The sequence below is a fragment of the Chroicocephalus ridibundus genome, chromosome 1 (genome assembly GCF_963924245.1).
Source record: "Chroicocephalus ridibundus chromosome 1, bChrRid1.1, whole genome shotgun sequence".
Taxonomy (NCBI): Eukaryota; Metazoa; Chordata; class Aves; order Charadriiformes; family Laridae; genus Chroicocephalus; species Chroicocephalus ridibundus.
The window spans coordinates 202,438,347-202,460,067 of NC_086284.1; positions in this window are offsets into that span (position 1 = coordinate 202,438,347).

The window sequence follows — 21,721 nt, forward strand, 5'->3', positions numbered from 1 at the left end:
TGCTACAACAAACCACTAGGCAGAGTTCATTCCAACTATACCTACAATGTTAACTGTGTGTGATGCCTCTTTGTCAACTTCTCTGGTAACACTGATTGCATCTACAAGCTCATGGAGGAAACATGGAAACCCTGTGTTGCCAAAGGGTTTGTACAGCTCCAAGGCTTTTGATGTACTATAGGAATTTTGCAAAGCAGTCCCTCAATCTGCTATACCTGATTTTTCCCTCTAAAAGCATTTCTGAATACAAACGGCAGTTTGCTTTAAAATGTCCCAGCACATTTTCTAGGACACTGTACTGCTTTTTATTGTTCCACATAGAAAAGGATAGTGGATTCTATGGGAAGGGCTAAAGATTAGCATTTGTTATCTACTAGTTCTGAAGATCAAGTAAAAAGTTCCATGCTTAAGAAGACCCATTCTTTATAATATTGGAATAAATATGCCATTCTTACAGCTATAGGAAATGCTTTCTCTTATTCAGGAGCAGATCTTTTAATGCTAAAGGTCTAAAGCATGGTTTTCAAGCATTTTATTAATCTTGCAAGGACAAGAATAAAGAGTTGGTTTTTTTAAACAACCTCTTCCTAGATAAAAGAGTACTTAAAATACTATTCTTTATTTTAATTTTCCTTTTTTATTCTTGATTGTAATTTTATTATATTTTAGCATTCACTGAATCAGTGACACTTTCTGTTTGACATGTCTGCTGATAGAGAATGAGTCGTCCACCCAGCCTTCTGTATCCATTAGGTGACAACCCATACTTGTGGCGATTCCATCTTTTGAGGAAACCACCACTACTAATTTTACCTTTCCAGTGTACTCTCAAGCTGGAGTGAGAAGTGTCATAATTCACTTCTTTCTAGATGTGCTTTTTCCCACTTGGATATTAGCATTTTATTGGCTACTTCTTTCTTCTTAATGAACTGCCCCCCAACCACACATGATCCATATTATAACTGGAAATGAAATAAGTAGCAAATGAAGTCTGATCAAGTATAAATTAGAGTACAAACCACCATCACTGGAAATTAATTTCTAGCACCTAACCATTTCTGATCATAGTCCCCCAGCACATCCTTCTCTCTAAATGGGAGAGATATGGATTTGATGGGTGGACTGCTTGATGGATGAGAAATTGGCTGGATGGTGGTATCCAGAGGGTAGTGGCCAACAGCTCAATGTCCAGATGGAGACCAGTGACGAGTGGCATTCCTCAGGGGTCTGTATTGGGACCACTACTGTTCAATATCTTCATCAATGACACACACAGGGGGATTGAGTGCACCCTCAGCAAGTTTGCAGATGATACCAAGCTGAGTGGTGTGGTTGAGACACCTAAGGAATGGGATGCGATCCAGAGGGACCTGGACAAGCTCAAGAAATGGGCCTGTGTTAACCTCATGAGGTTCAACAAGGCCAATGCAAGGTCCTGCACCTGGATTAGGGCAACCCCTGGTGTCAATACAGGCTGGGGGATGAAGGGATTGAGAGCAGCCCTGGCAAGAAGGAGTTGGGATTGCTGGTGGATGAAAAGCTGGACATGAGTTGACATCGTGTGCTTGCAGCCCAGAAGACCAACTGCATCAAAAGAAGAGTGGCCAGCAGGTCAAGGGAGGTGATTCTGCTGCTCCTACTCCTCTCTGGTGAGACTTAACCTGGAGTATTGCATCTGGAGCCCCCAATATAATAAGGACGTGGACCTGTTGGAGCAGGTCCAGAGGGGGCCCACAAACATGATCAGAGGGCTGGAGCACCTCTCCTGTGAGGACAGGCTGAGAGAGTTGGGGTTGTTCAGCCTAGAGAAGAGAAGGCTCTGGGGAGACCTTATTGTAGCCTTAAAGGGGGCTTGTAAGAAAGATGGGAAAGACTTTTTAGTAGGGCCTGTTAGGACAAGGGGTAATGGTTTTAAACTAAAAAAGGGTAGATTTAGACTAGATATAAGGAATACATTTTTCACATTGAGGGTGGTGAAACACTGGAACGGGTTACCCAGAGAGGTGGTAGATCCTCATCCCCAGAAACATCCAAGGTCAGGTTGGAGTGAGGTTTGAGCAATATGATGTAGTTGAAGATGTCCCTGCTTATTGCAGGAGGGTTGGGCTAGATTACTTTTAAAGGTCCCTTACAACCCTAACTATGCTATGTGATTCTATGATTCTATGAATAAAATTGTTATCATCATTTTTATTTTAAATCCTCTGTTTTACTATAATTTCTGCTCACCGTACTATATATTCGTACTAAATTTTCACTTATTGAATGGATATCTGTTCTGTATTAACAATAGTGACTTAAATGAAACTACTAAAAGTTGTTTAAGTGCATGGCAATCCCACATTTTATACATCAAGCTTTGATTTCTGTTCAGAATATCATATTCTCTGGGTTTATGAGTTATCAAGCAAAGTACTTTTTTTCCTTTTTTTCTCCCCAAATAGACCAATTTACACTTTAAATTCAAGACCTAGCTTATTCCCAGAGGCCTGTGAGCTGATTCTCAGTGGTCCTTTCCAAATCCAGCTCTCCTGTGCTGCATTACAGAAGTCTGCTGGATAAGCTTTGGCATAGGATAGCAGCTGATTTTTAAATAGACTAAGTAATCTCCTTCTTCCTAACCTGTTTAGAATAAAACCTCAAGTTCTTATTCTCCACCACAGCAGCTGAATGATAATAAGGAAGGAGGCCAAAACTGGTGGTTGAATCTCCCCTAGTGCCTTGTGTTTCTTTTGTTTGCTTTCTTCAAAAAGGTGAAAGTCTTGTAAATTTTCAGCTGCTATATAATACTCTGATTTGCTGGTAAGGGAAGTCCAATTTCTGTGAAAAAACTAGTATCCCTAGAAAAGTCTCCACAAAACTACCTGAATAAGAAATCAGTGGAAAATCTGTCTGTTTCTAATTCTGAAACTTTGTTAACTAATCGCTGGTCATTCTTACAGACTACTGTAACTTTAAGGGGGAAGCCAAACTGAGGTTCATTTAGTGTCCTGTTGTAGACTAACACTGTGGAAACAGTTCTAAAATGGTAAATTTAAAGATTATCTGTTTGAGAAATTCAAAGACACTTATCTCATCCTCACAGCTCCACTGATATTGGAATCAGGCAAGATGCTTGAGCTGAACTGTTAGCAGGCACAGTCTACTTGTCTCTGAGGTTTGTGCCTCAGCCATGTTTTGAACAAAGCAGGTATACTTCATCTCTATCTATTTGTGCTTTGAAAAAGGATTTTTAGGGACCTGCAGGATTTTTGGGGTAGAAACAATGCACCATCTGAAGCTTACATTCTCTCTCGTTCTTCTGCTCTGACCTCTGGAATAGTCTGGCTATTACTTAAATGTGTAATCCCCAGAAAATATTAATTACTACTGTATCTGTAACTACAATTCTCCAAGCTCTACTTAGACTTCTTATTTTTCCCACGTACTCCACAAACACACTCAAATCAAATATTGTAGAAGAACCTCTCGAATTCTTTAAGTCCTGAGTTAATTACCTGATCATGACTAAACTTCCATCACAGTCAGTCAATTCCAAGTATCCCCATTTACAGTAATGAAGCATAGCAGGGAACTGTTTCTTTTAAAAGCTTCTCAAACATAATACTCAGAATTCTTCACACCAATAAGGGAATGCTAGTGGGATTTTCATATAAGCCTAGCCTAGACAGTCAAATTACTATTTCTAATAATGATTTAAAAAAATCTCACAAGATGAGGTCCTGACAGAGAAAAGCTATTAGAAATCGATAACTCTTATTTATTGGACAAAGCCAAAACACAAGGTTTCCTGTTTTCCCTGAGGAGGGCTTTATATGACATAGCCGTGGTATAGCTGCTGGAAATAATTAACACACCAGGCACTGAAAGACAGAACTGAGCTTCTGAGAAGTAAAAACTCTTCAAAGACAGTCTTCATTTTTACAGGTATGTCACTGTATTCCACAACGATATTATGTTTAGTTTCAGTTTCATACAATTAAGATTAAGAAAACAAAGAAAAGGAAGTCAGTAGGACAAAAGAATGAAATACGGATGAAAGTAAAGGTGGAGGAGAGTCAATGTTAAATTGTAAAGGATTACTGCTGGCATGAAAAACAGTTTATAAGGTAAAACAAAATCATTCCAAGGAAAACAGAGACAACTCAGATTGAAATTCCATTGTTAAAACAAATCTCAATCAATCAAATGATTAATTCTACCTTCGCAATGTGTCAGTTACAAATGGCAACAACCAGAATCAATGGTATATAATTTGTCATCTCTTTGAAGGCTCAAAGATTGTGATAGGCAAAATACCAATGAAGATAACAATCGTTGGGTAAAATGTGATTAATATTCTGCTCCATGATAATTTTCTTTCTTTAAGGAAAGAGACACAGTTTCAATCAAATTACAGTTTTGTCCTTCCAAGGGCACAATAAATCACTAATATGTTCAGATGTTCACAGGAATCTTGGAGTAAATTTATTCACTTATACATTTGAAACTTCACATGCTGTGCTTTAGTAGCCATAACAGACATTCCTGGTTGAACATATTTTCTATTAGGTATTTTATATAATATTATGTAGTAGTAGGATGCTTTGCAATTTAATATAACAGCTTCCATATCAATGAAAAATTGAACATGATAAACTAGGAAGACTCCCTCAATTTCTCTGTGATATTCGGAACTGAAAGTCTTGAATAGTTATTCAGGTCTAATCCAAGCATATGTAAAAAGTCACTGTTAGCACACATGAGCTAAACAGTACTTGAAACTTTGAAACATAGAAAAAATTGAATTTTCATTAACAAAGTATAATGTTGCTGGTTAATTATTTTTTTTTTCAATTTAAGCAATAGACCCTACAAATAGAAACTTCCACTATCTTAGATCAATTAGATATTCACAAGTCCATGGGCCCCGATGGGATGCACCCAAGAGTGCTGAAGGAGCTGGCAGAAGTCATTGCTGGGCCGCTCTCCATCATCTTTGAAAGGTCCTGGAGAAGAGGCAAGGTGCCTGAGGACTGGAGGAAAGCCAATGTCACTCCAGTCTTCAAAAAGGGCAAGAAGGAGGAGCCGGGGAACTACAGGCCGGTCAGCCTCACCTCCATCCCTGGAAAGATGATGGCGCAGCTTGTTCTGGGCGTCATCTCAAGGCATGTGGAGGAAAAGAAAGCTATCAGAAGTACTCAACATGGATTCACCAAGGGGAAATCATGTCTGATCATCTGATAGCCTTCTATGATGGCACGACTGGATGGAGAGATGAGGGGAGGGTGGTAGATGTGGAGATGTGGTCTACCTTGACTTAAGCAAGGTGTTCGACACGGTCTCCCACAGCATCCTCATAGGGAAGCTTAGGAAGAGTGGGTTAGATGAATGGGCAGTGAGGTGGATAGAAAACTGGTTGAAAGACAGAGCTCAGAGGGTCATGATTAGGGGCACAGAGTCTAGCTGGAGGTCAGTGACGAGTGGTGTTCCCCAGGGGTCAGTACTGGGTCCAATCCTGTTCAATATATTCATCAATGACCTGGATGAGGGGATAGAGTGCACCCTCAGCAAGTTTGCTGATGACACAAAGCTGGGGGGGTGGCTGACACAGCAGAAGGCTGTGCGGCCATACAGAGGGACCTGGACAGGTTGGAGATTTGGGGAAAGAGGAACCTTATGAAAGTCAATAAGGGCAAGTGTAGGGTGTTGCACCTGGGGAGGAATAACCCCATGCACCAGCACAGGTTTGGGGCTGGCCTGCTGGAGAGCAGCTCTGTGGAAAGAGACCTGGGAGTCCTGGTGGACAACAGGATGACCATGAGCCAACAATGTGCCCTTGTGGCCAAGAAGGCCAATGGCATCCTGGGGTGCATCAAGAAGAGTGCGGCCAGCAGGTCGAGGGAGGTCATCCTCCCCCTCTACTCTGCCTTGGTGAGGCCGCACCTGGAGTACTGTGTCCAGTTCTGGGCTCTCTGGCTCAAGAAGGACAGGGAACTGCTGGAGAGGGTGCAGCAAAGGGCTACCAAGATGATCAGGGGACTCAAACACCTCTCTTATGAAGGAAGTCTGAGGGATTTGGGTCTCTTCAGTCTGGAAAAAAGACGGCTGAGGGGGGATCTTATCAACACTTATAAATACTTAAAGGGTGGGTGTCAGGAGGATGGGGACAGGCTCTTTTCAGTGGTGCCCGGGGACAGGACAAGAGGTAATGGACACAAACTTGAGCATCGGAAGTTCCATCTAAACATGAAGAGGAACTTCTTTTCTTTGAGGGTGGCAGAGCACTGGCACAGGCTGCCCAGAGAGATGGTGGAGTCTCCATCTCTGGAGACATTCCAAACCCGCCTGGACATGTTCCTGTGCAACCTGCTCTAAGTGACCCTGCTCTGGCAGGGGGGTTGGATTAGATGATCTCCAGAGGTCCCTTCCAAACCTATCATTCTATAATTCTATGATTCCATCCCAAATTTTTGTTCATAAATTCTCTTTCACACCTTTTTTTTTCCCTCAGAGGTTTTGGGGCTTTTCATGTGCCTCCAGAAATGCTTTCAACAATAATCAAAAAAGGAACACTGCTGACAATTACGTTAATGTAAAGAGCTGTCTCTTGAGTCTGCTGGTCATTCTTCAAAAATTTATTTCTACAACTCACTTGTAGAGTGACTCAAGTTATCAAAACTGTGAGACTTGCTGGGAACAAGGAAATAGCCACAGCAAAAGTTAATTTGAGAAGTGTTGGAGTACTCAGAGTTCAGTACCGTCAATGTTCCCTTCTCTTTATCAGTTTATCCAGGGACTAGTGGAAACAGCAATATGTAATGTGATATTTTAAAGCCTTCTTTAGAAAGTCTGGATGTTTTTCTGTATGATACTGCTCACCCAAGTACAAACTAGCATATGCAGCATAGATTGGTCAAATATCATATTAGACAACTACAAAACCCCATCTGATTGTAACTGTCCAGACCAAGGGCCCACCATCTCATCAAAAAATGAAGATAAATAAGAATATCCATCTACGAACTTTTTTTCTGTTTATGCATGCATAGTCTGCCCAAGGAAGCACTATTTAATTACAGAAGTACTTCTCTGAGAGAAAGCTAAACTTTAGTTGAAACAGTATGAGCAGTGAAAGAAGCAGAAGACACAGATTGTTTAGGAGGGGTGTAGTAGGGCACCTGCCCTTTTAATGTCCAGGCAGCCTAGACAGCTGATTTCCCTTAACAAATCTAGTTGTGAAAGGAGGATGTGATTGTAAAAGCCAGCAAATAGTACAGCTGAGGATATGTTAAAAAAAAAGGGAGCAGCCTGTGATACTGGCCTTGTATCAGGTGGTTGCAGGGCGGATGCCTGTAGGAGTGACTGTGCAGTGAAGAGGAGGTCTAACTTTTGAAGACTAGAAGATGTGAGTATTATGAAACGTCTTTGGTAGTTTGATATAGGGTATACCAAGGTATTTTAATCAGATCTTAGCACTTGTGTAATATATCTTATCTACTCATGGTAGCAGTAGGTTCTAGGATTTTTGTCTGCAGTGGGCTTTATTGTCTAACAAGCACATCTATGAATTAAATGTTTGCTGGTTGCTTGCTTGCTTTTTTCAATTTCAATTTGTAACTAAACATGCTGGAACACGCCAATTCCAAAATGCTACATTTTCCATTATCTTAAATTGAGTAAAGTAGTGCACATGAATGCTTTTAGCCGCTGTATAAACTATGGACAAGCTACTAAACTATTTTCAGTTCATTTTTAAATTAAACACTGAAAGTCAAACAGATGACGAGGTGGGGAAGAGATTTGAAATAAATAAAAGGAACTTTGTTGCAGAAAGTGCCGATGAAGCTAAAATATTATTAACAGCTATTTATTCTGGAGCAGTCTGATCCTAACAGGTCACTTGAAAGGCTTGTGTGTAGGAGGACTAGTTATACAATGAAACTTATCCTTTTTTTGTGCTATTAGTAACTAGGGATATGGTGCATTGTGGATTTAGCTTCTGCTCAATAGAATTCACGTCAGTAGGTTTGATATCTGCAAGACTTGTAGCATGGAATAGATATTAAGAAAAAGCAAAGAAAAAGGTATTCTGAAACAAATTATTAAAAGGCAGAGTTCCGTTTATGTTCTATTTGGAGCTCACTATTTTCAGTGTCTCTAGGAAACTATCCAGACTGCTATAGCCACTCTTCTGGAACCCTTCAAATGCACCATTTGCTCATAACAATTAAGACACTAACAACTGCGTAGCAGCTTCAAACTGTCTTTCAAGTCCCAGTTCTAAACACTGCTTACTCCAGGCATACTTTTTATATGACTGTATCAGAGCATAAATGAAGGAGTACTGGGATGTTTTGTGTAGTTTGGTCTTGCAAGGCCAGTACCCCTATATAACCATGGCAGTAATACCACGTAAGGCCAGAAGGATGCAGGTAACCATACCAGAAATAACAGAACTGGGGTCAGAAATACCGGAATGGGGATCAGAATGTCAGAAATAACAGAACAGATACGGATGTAGCAAATAAAACTGGGACCGAGGGGAAAAGCTCTACAACAAGTAACAGGTTGATTATTTGGGATGAGACTGTGGTGGAGAAAAGGAGCAAGCAGAGTGGTAGAAATTGTAAAAGGGATAATAAGGATTGCAATTATTCGACCAGAGCTGTCCTTGGTAACCTGTGGCACAGCCCGGAGCTTGATCACCACAGTCTAGTTGGGACGATAACCCAAACCTGTTGTTCTGACCATATCAAATGTACTCTTTTTGGTCATGACTGTCTACGGAAAGGAAGGGGTGCTTCCTTAATAGTAAAACACCCAATTGAATGGAATAAGCACCCTGGTATCGCATTGTCAGTGCTTATTTCAGGCCTGAGAACACTTGCATCTTTCAATCTTAAAAAAAAAAAAAAAAAAATTAAAAAAACAGTGTTTTCTCATTTGCTGAAGTATGATGTTGCAAGTGGATTGTGTATGATATAGATAGCAGCTGCAAATCAAAGTATTTTGCTCACTGATTTTATATATTTAGAAAACAAGAAAATATTTGTGAGATAATAGTCGCCTCAAATTCCTGAAGCTCTGGAGACAATTACTTTCCAGTACTCTGTCTATGTTTGCATTGTTTTCTTATTTGTTTTGATAACCTCTGCTATGTGCTTTGGATAATCAGAAATCAGGGTTAAAACTAATTAAAAGAAGACCTGCAACTGCGGCTGGCATTATAGAATTTTAGCAATGTCCAGTGGCTGCACAGTTTCTCTCTGCTTCTTTTCTTAAGCATTTTCTGTGGCAATAAATGTATCCTCACTTATGATCTGTTTAAAAGAATCAGAGCTCAGAAGAACAGGCTGTCAACCAGTCACTCAGTTTGAAAAGTAAAATGATTTTTAACTTACTTTTCAAAGTGAATAATCTTAAGAAATGTAAAATGGAGTAGCTTTTCAGAGTAATTCAGTGATTCATTGTAGTGCCTCCATAAATCAGAATTTAACAGTTAAAACAATAACAAAAAAACAAACAAAAACAAATTTTGGCAGCCACTGAAACAGTGGCATCTTGTCTCTGTGTATGTAAATGGCTGTTGTAAAGTGGATTTTTATTGTATAGGTAGAAGCTAATTAAACCTAAGTGCATAAAAAATTCTACTAGAGAAAGTATTAACACTAATTCATTCCACTTCTTTTTAATAAATGTTCTTGTATACAAAATACGTGTTCTTGTATACAAAATACGTAAATAGAAATACGAGTTTTGAATATATTTTTTTGCTGCATTTAATCTGTCAGAATAAAATTACTTTGAAATTTAGGTCAAACTTGCTCAATAGCTTTGCCCAAAAAACAGAATCCATAGAATAAGAAAGCAGGAATAATGGTGTCCAGCTCTATTCTTTTGCCAGAAATACAGAGCTTCTGGAAACAATTTTTTCTGACTATTGTCTATATTCGTGTTACCCGAAGTTGGAAGTAAGTAAAGGATAATGTTCTGGGTATAGGAGCTGTCTCTTCTTCCTCACTGACTGTAGCTGAGTTCTACCAGCTCTGCCAAAAAATATCAAAGGGCTTTCTACTGGGGCAAGTGTTTCCCTAAAAAAAAAAAATATTACATTACTAATTCAAGAGGTATCAAACAGAGACACAACTCGTGAAATGAAACAATGCTCCATGCGCTAATGCGATATGAGCAGTAAGGCTGACTGCTTGACCCACCAGTCTTTGCTTTTCTCAGCTCAGACTGAGACTGCCTGGAAGTCAACCCGTGCCAGTCCTCTCCCTCAGTGCGGCATAGCAATAGAAAGTGCTCAGCTCAGCTTGTGCAGCTCTGGGCTGAGGCCTGAATTCTGAACAATCAGCGTGTTTCCTTTGTTCCAACGATCCAGGTATCTTTTCAAGGCCACTGCATTTTCTTCCATTGACCTGACGGCCCTGTTTGAATTACTGGTGTGACACTCTAGGAACAAAAGCAGTACTCGCTGAAGAAAAATTCTCTTCTAACTCTTTAAGGATGACACAACTTGTTGAATGAATAAAATCCCTGATCTGTACTCAAGGACTGTGCCCGTTAACTGTGACAGGAGAAAAAAAGAAGAGCTATTGGTTTGAGTTTCCCAAAATAAATACAGTTTTTATACAGAAGCTGCAGGAAAAGAACAAAGGAGCTAAAGATCATAAGACAGGTCACAGCATACTCCGGGAGACAAGCTATTAAAAACAATTCTGTCTTTCTGCAGTTTTTCCAGGTCATTTTCCCTTCACTCATTATAAGTAGTAACATTTACATGAAAATAGGATTTTGGTTTCTCAGGAGTTTATCTGCTTTTTTTTGTAATTATCCTCTTGAAGTCATAATCCTGGTTTCTGTGGTAATTAGCTTTTCCATAAATTTTCAGTGGTTCTTTCAAGGTGAGCATGGGCTAGGCTATAATCCAATAATAGCATCCCAATAGCATCATTAAGACCAAGTTTTTCCGATATAGGAGCCTAAAATCATGCCTAAATATATACGAGTCTAATATTATGTCCACATGTAGACAGCAGTAAGTTTACTTTTTTATTTTTTAATTGCTGATGTTGGGAACTCATCTGTATCAGAGACTTAGCATTCCGGAAAATCCCATTACTTACCAATGTTCCTAAATCTAGCCAATCTTTTTTTTTTTTTTTTAAATTGTGACCTACTTAAATAGGAAATATAACAAGGCCGCTCAATTGTGAGTGAGAGCCAGAGCACAATGGTAAGAATTAATCCATTTAATCCAGAAATATAAAGGTCATTCCAGCCTCATTTTGAAAATACTGATAATCTTACCTATCACAAAATGTTTTTAAAACTGAAGACAGAATGTCAGCTAATTGAAGCTTTGTATTACAGCCTTGCTGGGTTTTGATGATAGCTTGTCTTTCCATTTATTCCTGTACAGATGGACTCTATGACACTACTACCCAACAAGAAAAAGTTTATGGACCTTGTAGGTATGGCAGAATATTTGTGAGTTCAAAAGGCTAATAGAAAGTTATTACTTCATATAACTGTACCTTAATTTCCTATATCAAAATGAACATTCAATTGACATAAGTGACAGAAAAAAATAGCACAACGTGCTAAGTTTGTGTCGTTTAAAATGCCTGCCTCTGTTGTAAGTAGTACGCATCCAGTGTGTACGTAAACAACTTTCTTGTCAGATATTATCAGTTTCCCATTGAAATTCAGAGCTTACAGTAATCTTCACATGACCTTCCAATGCAGGTATCATGGAAGAGTTATGGGTGAAGGGTGCTGCCTTTTTCATATTATGTACTTGATTTTCAGTAACCTAGCACAGCACATAGGCAAAAATACCGTGAAGATAACTGTACTGTCACATACAGTTTTGACTGTTTTCCCTGTTCTCTGCTGCTTGGCATTATTTAGGCTATTCTGGGTCCAAAATGTTGTATTAAAACATTCCTTCAGGGCGACAAATCTTTTGAGATGAGCTGCTTACATGAGCAATGGCTTGGCACCAAAATCCATTACATAACACACCTGCCCGGGATTCATAGGAAGTACAGGGGCTGAATTTGACCTGCACATTATCCTGGAAAAAAACATAATTAAGAGAGCTCATTTGTATTTCTGCCATGTTATAAGACAGATGTAGATTCCATGATATAAAGAATGCCTTACTTGTATTTAAAAATACTAAATCTGTTTGAATCTGATACCATTTCCATGAACAACATGACTTTATTTTATATAAATGCTCTGAAAAACACTGGAAAATAAAAAGAAAAGAGAAGTCATCCCTGATAAGAAGAACATATAATCATTATTTAGATTGTGAAAGATATATAAAGTTAAGTTAAAATACAGATTTTAAGTAGAAAAAGAGCAGTAAGACTATACAGTAACACAGCTGTAAAACACATTTTAGGGTTTTTTTTTTTGTATCATGCATTTGTTTGCTCTTTTTGCTTTCCTTAAATAGCTGTGCATTCTGTGATCTTTTCCAAATGTTTTCTACATGTCATGGTATATTAGCCTTTCAAATTCATTGGGAATTCTGGTCTACAGTAAAATTTTACCTGACATGATTTAACCTTTCAGTGAAAAGTGTAGCAGCACTTACAGTGTCTATGCAAAAAGTGTGATTAATTTTTTTCAAGTATGCTATTCTAACTCTAATTAGAAAGTCTAGAGACTTCAAATATTAACCAGAAGTAAGTTACATTTTTGGCACAAACTTTGAAGTGATTTTTTTTAACTGTACATTTACTGTTACTATACTTATTACCTCTAATCTCTTCACCAAAATGTTATCAAACCGTATTTTTAACTAAGTATTCTTCATATCAGGATGATTTGCAGTAATTAACCCAGTTGTTTAACTTACACAGTTATTGCAGGCACTTTATAGGTTTGATTTTTTCAAGTTACTGAGCAGCCTGTCCTTGATCCAATGAAGTGATTAAGCATCTGCTTAACTTTAACCACATAAGTGATCATACTGGGAATTTTGCAGGATCAAGCCCTTCATCAATCAGTCTTTGAGCAAATAGTCTTTTCCCTGATTTATTTTTTGATATCCCTCACATTATCTCTTTCTGAAATTACATTTTTTAACTCTGTTTAGTGATCAAAACCCTCAGTGAACATTGTCTTCAGTATGCTATTGGAGCTGACTGGCGGCATCAACCACAAATAATTTGGATGTTTTTCCTTCATTTAATTTTACTGTATTTTTGTCAAGAAGGAGACTTGGGAAACCGTCAGTACTTTGAATTCCTCAGATAGTCAGGAGGTAACTGCAGACTACTGTAACAGAACTTTAGATGCGTTTTCTTTTTTCCTTATGTTTACCTTCTTTATTAAAAAACAACAAAATAATATAAGATTTACTGATGAGATTTAGACTTTACATTTTACTTTCTCTTGTTAAAGCCACACAAAGCAATCGAACACAGGTACTTGCTGCAATACATTTTTGCTCTGATAATTTCTGCACTACAGTCGTGGTGAGGTATTGAAAGAGAATGGGCCCTAGGTTATGATAAGCCCTGTCCCAATGTATTTGCTGGATACGCTGTCCATGTTATTTGCAGGAAATCTAGGCAAAAATTAAAATGGTTTCAGAGAAGCCTATGTCTGCACAGGTATAGCACATAAGAGAGCAGATATGGGAGAGATCAGTCTCTTTATCCGGTGTTACATTAATAGACCAAAATAGCTGCAATGAGCTTCACTGGTATGTATGCACACTAGACACCAAAGATGATCTCATCTCTGAAACTCTAGACATGTACAGAAACTCTTGTCGTTCAAACACAGGATTCCTTTAAAAGCAAAAATACCCAGGATGAGGAAGGGAGGGGAAAAAAAGAGGTAGAGTACATTGTGTTCTCCCCCCATATGGAGTCAGGATTCTGTAAAAGTCAGATATGAACCTGGATTTCCCAGTTAAGGTATTGCTAGAGAGCAGTCTAGTTGTCAGTCCCCTGGACAGACTGAGACAAGAAGTAGATGTATCAGGAAACATGGAGGACTTCAGGACCCCAGAGGATGTGAAGCTGGTTGTCTAGTCAGAGGCTGATGCCCACATTGTTAACTCAAAACAGGTTTCATTTTGCATCACTTTTCAAAAATACTTGAGAAATGACAAAACTTTATTAGCTTAAAACACATGAAGAACATGAAGGGATCTGTTCATACACTGGGAAATACTACTGATTTTAGGAAGGAAGATAGAATCATAGAATCATTTAGGTTGGAAAAGACCCTTAAGATCATAGAGTCTAATAGTTAACCTAACACTGCCAAGTCCACCGTTAAACCACATCCCTAAGATGTCACATTGTTTTCCAGAGTCCAGAAAACGTGTGCACAAGCACACAAGTGGGAGAAAAGAGGGAATTAAAAAAAAGAAAGAAGTTGCCGAACACAGCAGAGGAAGGGAGAATCTCACAACATTGCCTCTGCTATTGCACATAGGTGTCTGCAATAATCACCTGGTAAGTAGCTTCAAAGTCATAAATATGCAAATCTTTCCAAGCCATACTTAGCGAGCCAAACAAGTGATACTGGATGATAATTCAACATGTTTCTGTGATATACTCTTGTTGGAGAGAGGACCAGGACCTACGTCACAGACATACATATAGAATCATAGATATGCTGTTTGGAAGGGGCCTCTGAAGGTCATCTAGTCCAGCCTCCACTGAAAGAAATACTATGTCCAACATGGATTAGGGTAGATGTGGCTTGGGTAGCAGAATTTTTAAAAGACTTAGGGAAGACTCTCTAGTTAAACTGTTTCAGTACAGTACTACCTTCCTTATAAATTGCTTTTTCACAATGTCTGGCCTAAACCTCTCAAATCATAGTTTTTCGTTATTGCCTCTTTGTATATCATTTAACACAACAGAGAAGAGTTTGTCTCTGTTATCTTTTAGCTACCATTCAAGTTGTTTCAAGCAGCTATTAAAATTTCCCCTTTACTTCCTTTTTACCAAACTAAAAAAGTTCTGCTCAAATAGTTTCTCTTCACGGATCATCTATGCCCCTGGTGATCTCAGTAGCACTCTACACATAATATTGCAACCCCTAGGTGCAATATTCTAGGTGAGACCTTACCACCAGCAAGTAGGCAGGCTAATAACTCCCTTCAACCTGTTGGCCATGTTCCTTGTAATGTAGCTGGTATACATTCTGCCTTGAAATGAGAGTGCTCTATTTGTTCCTACCTGATCCAGCACCCAGTGTAACGCTTAATAACTTCTCAGATGATATTTTGCCTGGTGGTTTTTCTTTTTGAACTCTCTCAGGTTTCATTTAGCCTAACCTGCAAATTTACCAAGGCCCCTCTGGGCTGAAGGGTCAGGCTCCCTTTAGCTTAGAGTCATCTGCAAATTTTCTCCAAAAGTGTTGTGTGTGATCACCCAGACCACCTTTGAAGATGCTGAACATTGTGGCTCTTGGCACTAACTCTTAGAGTACTTTGCTACACTGACATTATTGCATTCTATAATCTCTCGGCAGTCACGTAATTCCCAGGGATCTTTTTGACAGTTTCTGCTGTGAGAAGAATATGAAAGGAAATTGCCTAGGGTCAAGACATAGGGAAGAGTCTGTTTCTAATAACTATTTATGTTCTGATTACCTTTTACATGGTTGTCCCTGTCATTGAAATCCTAGGTAGTCCCAGCAGTCCAAGCATATATGATTTCTGTGATCTTATAATTTCAAATGTAAATCGGCACTGTGAGCATGATACACCAACATGCTTCTTTATCCTAGACGTGTTTTAATCTTACAGGTCAGCTACTTTGCAGGTTTTTGCTAGTGTAGTGTTAGATAAGCTACCCTTGCAGGAGTACATTCAGTATACTGAAATTCTTGAAAAATAAATTGGTCACTGAACGTCTCTTACTGTTTGGAAAAGGTCTGAGTTTTTAAAGGCCATGAAGGTTAACATTTTTAGTGACCTTTGTAAACGCAGTACTACAGATGAAACATTTTGTGCTGCTGCTGCCAAAGAATGTAAAAACAGCACAGCTTTAGCTAATATTCCATTAATCTTAAAAGTTGCCTCTTAAATACCATAAAAAATGTGTATGACAGTATTAAAATCCAGTTCAATAGTTTTTTTCAGATTAATAAAACCTATCTGTTCTTGTGTATTAGAGCTGTCAAACAGTTGTCTCCATTTCCTTGCAGTTTATGAAACATTAACTTTCTTTTCCTTTCTGGAATCTGGAAACCTTTGTGAGGTGCTTAGAGAGCTTTACAGTAAAAAATGGAAACTTTCTTAAATTTGAAGTACCTCTGTAGTCAAGTATCCATTAGCAGTGGCACATCTGAATAGCTCACTGGGACTTGGAAGCTTAATTTCTGCTTAAAAATAGAGAGGGCACCCTGGAGGCTTGCCAGAATATCAAATTAGATCAACAAGCTGTTAAATCTGTTCTCTTTTTTAAGTCTTTCATTGGTTGATTTCCTAATGTATTTCATTTATTTATCAAATTGAAGAACAGATGTTGATACTCCTACAAACACTCTTTTAGTTGCCAATGTGAAATCCTACTGAGAGGAGAATGAAATCTGTCAGATCCACTGTACAGTATGTATGCGTTATGCACAAATGGAAAACCACTTCACCAATTTAGAGGGGCACAGAAAATGGCATAAAAATTCACCAGAAGAATTCAAAACTCTGAAATTCAAACTATCTTGTGTGCATCAGTCATGAATAATTACCAGCTTTTGAAAAATACAGCTTCCATGAATATCTAATTGTGAATTATAAACTGCAGTTGTTACATATTGCTATGTTTATATTAAATTCATAGAAATGTCAGAGCAAGCAGACAATAATGATCAGCCAGGATTTTCCACTACTGAATAATATAAATAGTTCCTAACATGGGAGAGCATTCTCTTCTCTTGCTCATCACTTGCTATTGGCTTATGCCTGATATTATCACATCAAAGGCTGCAGTGGAACCAAATGTAAGTTGACACAATGTAGTGGAAGAATCATGTTGTACAGAAAAAAACAGAATAAAGGTATTTGTTTTCTAAAAGAAAAGAAAGTCCCAGAAATTGTGGCAATAACTGACTATGAACTATACATTTCTGATAATTGCCAGTCCAGAATATTTGTAGATAATTGGTGTATTCTTTTTGATGAGAAATACGTATATTGGCAGATTTTATTAAGGCTTATGCTTGGACATTTGGGTACCTGAATTCTTATAAAGCTAATTTGCAGATAAATATTAACTTGTTCTTGAAAATCCCTGGCGTTCACAGAATTTAGACATAAATGAGGAAATAATCTTGCACAAAATTTACACATACAACCCTAAGTGAGTCTGAAAAAGTGTTTTTCTCCCTAACCAAGTAATAATCAGAAATAAAAAACAATATGAAAATTTTAAAATTAAAAAATCCAGACACTTGTACCAAGCCATGGTTTCCATTTGACACCTCAGACTGTCCGCACTCACCCAAAGAACAATGGTATCGATGGTACATCTGACACCTCTTACAAATGATACACAGTCTGGTCTTTTCCCCATGAATAATATTTGTCTTGTGCTGCATTGTATCTTTTCCATATGTTGCTGTTAGACCAAAGCCATTAAATCACAGGAATAGCCAACTCCAAGAATATAATTACAGACCTCTTTAACTTCAGTTTTATTCCTTGAACACTTACATGAAAATACCCATGGGGGTCAGACCAGACATGTTAGTAGTCTAGCTTAAATTAATCCTGAATATTTAGGAAAAGCTTTGAATTCATGATTCATCTCATCCAATTGAGGTGCTAGAGGCTATGGTTTTATAGTATAAAGAATTGGATGGCAGTACTGAACAAAGATATTTCCAACCTAGCTCTTTCCAGCACCATGCTGCAACTAACTTCCTTTCCTCTGGGTTGCTCTGGCACTAGTCTTTCATGGGATGAGTTGTGAACAAGACTGTGGAATTGTTGCAACTTTCAAGAAAAAAAAAAAAAAGTGTGAGGCTCTTTTAAACTCAATCAATTTGATTTCCAACCCCAAACTATGAATGTTTGTGTAGAGCTTGGCTGAGGTCTGTCTCACTATGGGGGCAGCAAAGTACTGGGAGAGAAGGTAGGCTTATAAAGACATTATTTTTGCCAAATATTTTACATACTGAAAGTACAGCCTAAATGATTTCAGGCTTCCTGTAGAACAAGAGAACGAATATATGCTTCCAGAATTAAATTCAAAACTTTCCTCTTTCTTTCTTGTACAGGAACATCTATAGGGACTTAAGCCAACTCAAATGCCTAAAGTTAGACTGGTTGGATCTGGGCCATGGAGTCTAAGACACAGCAGATGTATCTGTTAAACCTTCTCTGCTGTGCTCTCCCAAGTCTCAGCTGTCAGTGGTTTAGGGACTCTGTGAATCTTTGCATCTAGACAAGCCACAGATGGGCATTTCTTTTATTAGTTTGCCTAAGCCCCTTTTGACATATTGGTTTTTGAACTTCACATCTTAAATAAACTGTGTGGAAAAAAAAAATATTCTTTCATTTACTTTAGACTACCACATGACAACTTCATTGGGTACCTCTTCGTTTGCATGTTGTGAAAAATAATGAACTCAGTATCTTCATACAGTTCATGATTTTATAGACTGCTATCCACTACTCTGTTCCAGTTCTGTCTTTTTTCTAATTTCACTATGTCTCTTTTGAGACCGTACAACCAGAATTTTACATTGAATTGCACCCAGTACATGAACACACCATCCATTTATACAGTAACCTAATCTCATTATCTGGTTTGTTTCCTGTTCTATTCCTAACAATTTCCAGCTTTTTGTTTGCCACTGTGGCTGCTAAATAACACTGAAAAGACATCCTTAAAGAATTACTCAATTCAGCCTTGCTTTTCTGAGTGACAGTAACTTATTGAGTGTGTCACTGCATATGTATCATTAGGGTGTGGGGTTTTTTTTCTCTTCTGTATATTACTTTACATTAACTGATACCAATTTTCATTTATTCTGTTTTTACTTAATCAGGCAGTAGCATGAAATTCTTTTTCAGCTCTTCACAGTCAGTTTTAAATTAACCATCTTCAATAATTTTCTACCATTTACAAATTTCACTACTTCACTATTCACTCCCTTTTCCTTTATCATTTATGAATATGTTGAAGAGTTTACATACTAAGCACACGTCCCCAAGGATGAGAAATGCCATAATGTTACCCTCAACTGAAAAAATTACCATTTACTTATATTTTTTCCTCAATTTTAATGAGTCATTGATACCTAAAAGGATCTCTCTTATCCCACAACAGTTTTATTTCTCTCAGATTGTAGCAAGTAATCTTATCAAAAGCTTTGTGAAAATCAAATTATGGTGTACTGGCTAGATCACATTTATTCACAGTTATTGACTGTTTCAAAGATTGCTAATGGATTTGTGAAGCATAATATTGACTGAAAAAATAAAAAAGTTGAATCTTGAATCTCCAAAATATCATACATGTCCTGATGTTACAATTTCAATTTTAGTGCCAGTTTCTACCAAGACATCTGTTATGCAAGCTAGACAGATTAGTCAGTGTTTTTCAGTGTCAGTCCTGGTGGTCTTTTCAAAGAATGTTATCACATTCTAATCTTTACCACTGAAGTTCAGCAATTTTATATTTCACCTTTTTAATAGTGCTTGAATAAATACTCTTTGTCCTGGTGATTTGATGATGTTCAGGTTATGCATTGGTTATTTGACTTATTATACTGTGAAGTCAGTTTTAGACCTTTCCTCAACGTTTCATGCTATAAACAGTGCACTTGATGTGAGAACATGAGATCTCCTGTATAAAGACCACTGATGTAAATACTTCAGATTTGTTGAAACGTCTTTGTCTTCTTGCTATTTTAAGTTTAATTACCTCTTTTCAACTTCCTGAAAAGATTCTTATTTCTCATAGCTCTGGAAAAAATATTAGCTTTTAGGCCTCTGGAACTTCTCTAAAATTTTCTTAGGTATTCCATATTCAATTTAAATTTAACTTGCTGTACAGTTACACACATATTATTTTTCTTCTTGAGACAATATTTTGACTTCTTATACACATCTATTTATTTCTTTACTGTGTTTACAATGTTTTGTGAATATTCTGGTTTTCTTTCCATTTTCTTGAGCAAGAAATTGGCCAAAGGACGCAGAAGACCTGCATGGTTGAGCAGGGAGCTTCTGAAAAAGCTCAAGTGGAAGGAGGAAGTTTACAATAAGTGGAAGAAGGGACTGACCCCTTGGGAGGATTACAGGAACGCTGCCAGAGCATGCAGGGATGAAACAAGGAAAACTGGCTAAGGATTTCAAGCTCAACAGGAAGGGCTTCTAAAAGTATATTGGAAGCAAAAGGAAGACCAGAGCAGTTGTGGGCCCACTGTTGAATGAGACAAGAGCCATGGGGATGGAGGATGCGGAGAAGGCAGAGTTACTGAATGCCTTCTTTGCTTCGGTGTTTACTGCTCGGCCCAGCCCTCAGAAGTCCCAGGCCTTGGGGGAAGTAACAGGAAAGAAGAACACTTCCCGTGGGTTGAGGAGGATCGAGTGAGGGATCAGTTAGATCAATTAGATAGTCACAAGTCCATGGGCCCCGATGGGATGCACCCGAGAGTGCTGAGGGAGCTGGCAGAAGTCATTGCTGGGCCGCTCTCCATCATCTTTGAAAGGTCCTGGAGAACAGGCAAGGTGCCTGAGGACTGGAGGAAAGCCAATGTCACTCCAGTCTTCAAAAAGGGCAAGAAGGAGGAGCCGGGGAACTACAGGCCGGTCAGCCTCACCTCCATCCCTGGAAAGATGATGGCGCAGCTTGTTCTGGGCGTCATCTCAAGGCATGTGGAGGAAAAGAAAGCTATCAGAAGTACTCAACATGGATTCACCAAGGGGAAATCATGTCTGATCATCTGATAGCCTTCTATGATGGCACGACTGGATGAAGAGATGAGGGGAGGGCGGTAGATGTGGAGATGTGGTCTACCTTGACTTAAGCAAGGTGTTTGACACGGTCTCCCACAGCATCCTCATAGGGAAGCTTAGGAAGAGTGGGTTAGATGAATGGGCAGTGAGGTGGATAGAAAACTGGTTGAAAGACAGAGCTCAGAGGGTCATGATTAGGGGCACAGAGTCTAGCTGGAGGTCAGTGACGAGTGGTGTTCCCCAGGGGTCAGTACTGGGTCCAATCCTGTTCAATATATTCATCAATGACCTGGATGAGGGGCTAGAGTGCACCCTCAGCAAGTTTGCTGATGACACAAAGCTGGAGGGGTGGCTGACACAGCAGAAGGCTGTGCTGCCATACAGAGGGACCTGGACAGGTTGGAGATTTGGGGAAAGAGGAACCTTATGAAAGTCAATAAGGGCAAGTGTAGGGTGTTGCACCTGGGGAGGAATAACCCCATGTACCAGCACAGGTTTGGGGCTGGCCTGCTGCAGAGCAGCTCAGTGGAAAGAGACCTGGGAGTCCTGGTGGACAACAGGATGACCGTGAGCCAGCAACGTGCCCTTGTGGCCAAGAAGGCCAATGGCATCCTGGGGTGCATCAAGAAGAGTGCGGCCAGCAGGTCGAGGGAGGTCATCCTCCCCCTCTACTCTGCCTTGGTGAGGCCGCACCTGGAGTACTGTGTCCAGTTCTGGGCTCTCTGGCTCAAGAAGGACAGGGAACTGCTGGAGAGGGTGCAGCAAAGGGCTACCAAGATGATT